Source organism: Vanessa cardui, chromosome W, assembly GCF_905220365.1.
Source record: "Vanessa cardui chromosome W, ilVanCard2.1, whole genome shotgun sequence".
NCBI lineage: Eukaryota > Metazoa > Arthropoda > Insecta > Lepidoptera > Nymphalidae > Vanessa > Vanessa cardui.
Window position 1 is genome coordinate 7,881,388 of NC_061153.1, and position 2,055 is coordinate 7,883,442.

Genomic DNA, 2,055 nt, shown 5'->3' on the forward strand with positions numbered 1-2,055 from the left:
TGATGACGAAGGTTTTAAAAGCGGCAAATTCTGTAGCGAGAGAAGAGGCAGTGACTGGAGAATTAGTTTTTTGGAGATCTTGCTGGAAGTCCTTCATCGTCGTATTGAATTGTTCAGCCATTGAAGCCAATATCTCTTTAATCGACTCCATTGAGGTTACTTCACTTGTGATGAAAAGAATCAAAACACTGTTCGATGGCTTGTGCGACGTAAATTAGCACAGGATAATATTAGCTGGGCGGTATAGTGAACTATCAGTACATATTTTTTACTATTTGCGTATTATATCCTATTTAATTAAATAAAAAACTAATTTTAAAACAGAGATGTTGTGTACTCAATGCCTACCCGCAAAAAAAAAAAAAAAAGGTTATGTGAAGTCTGTAGAGAGGGAGAGGACACCGTAACCCTCGAATCGGGTAAATCCTAATGTACTTTCGAGAGGGAGACCAACAATCCCTAGTTGGCGTTGGGTTTCTGGTTAATAAGTCCCTGGCTGACAATGTTGGGGAAATCTCCAGTGTGTCGAAAAGGGTAGCGTACCTTATAATAAAGCACACCCAGAAGTATAGCCTCAAGGTGGTGCAAGCGTACGCACCGACCTCGACACACTTTGACGATAAATTGGAGAAAATTACATTTCGAGCGCCCTCTACTTCACCATAAAAAATTACTACAATTTTGTCATGGGGGACTTTACTACGCTAAAATGGGAGTACAGAATTGCAGCGAATCCCTAGTAGGACCCCATGTATTTGGAAGAAGGAATCGTAGGGGGCAAATGCTTGTCAACTTCCTCGAACGGGAAGGGCTCTTCTTGATGAACTACTTCTTCAAGAAGCAGCTCTAAAGGAAGTGGACGAGGGCAAAGTCCCGACACTGGACTTCATCATGACAAGAGGCACATATTCAGAGACAGCTCAGTGATCAACAGGTTCAGTACCGGTAGTGATCACCGGCTTGTCCGAGGCTTTCTAAATATCAATTTTAAGGCCGAGCGCGTCCGTTTGACGAAGTCCACGCTCCGACCAAAGTTGGTCCAAACCATTGTGGGATCTGAAACGTTCCAGTCAAACCTGGAGAACCGATTCGCTGCCATTAAAACCATAACAGACGTAAACCAGAACCTAGAAAATGTAGTTAGAATTCTCAGGGAAGGTGCAAGATTTTGTGGCATGCAGCGTAAGGGCAGGAAGTCAAAACTTTCGGAAGAGACTTTAGGGCTAATGAAGAAATGACGCGAAAACTCACCTGGCACTTCGTCAAAGAAATGATAAATTAACCACGATCTTCGGGCCTCCAATACTCTTACGATTGAATAAGCAATCGATCAGAATCGAGGGTCTAAGGTGTTCTTAATGGTAAGTCTCTTGGAAGGAACCACCTGGCGAAGTTGACCACAGCAAATGCAGAAGTCGTTTCTTCTAAGCCGGCAGTTCTTTCGGAAGTAGTGGACTTCTATGGCCGGTTATACGCATCGCATGCATCACGACCTTATCCCGAAAATGAGGATTCTAGAGCTACATTAACACGCCATTTCTCCGAAGACCTGCTTAAAGTCAGTGTTGGCGAAATCGAGATTGCTCTTAAAGAGCTTAAAAATGGAAAAGCCCCATGAGAGGTCGGCATTACAAAAGAGTTATTAAAAGCAGGAGGTAAACCGGTACTCAGGGAACTCCAGAAGCTTTTTAACTCTGTCTTCTTCGAAGGGAGAACTCCGGAGGCTTGGAGTAGGAGTGTAGTCGTCCTTCTTCTTTAAAAAGGGAGATAAGGTCCTGCTGAAGAACTATCGTCCCATATCCCTAATGAGCCACGTCTATAAGCTGTTTTCAAGAGTGATCACGAACCATCTTGCGCGAAGATTCGACGAATTCCAACCCCCGGAACAGGCCGGATGACGAATGTATCCGGCCAACATAGACCAAATCCACACAGTGCGGTAGATTATACAGAAGTCCCAAGAGTATAATCGGCTCTTGTGTCTTGCATTCGTGGACTATGAGAAGGCCTTTGACTCGGATGAGATCTGGGCTATTCTGGAGTCCCTGCAGCGTT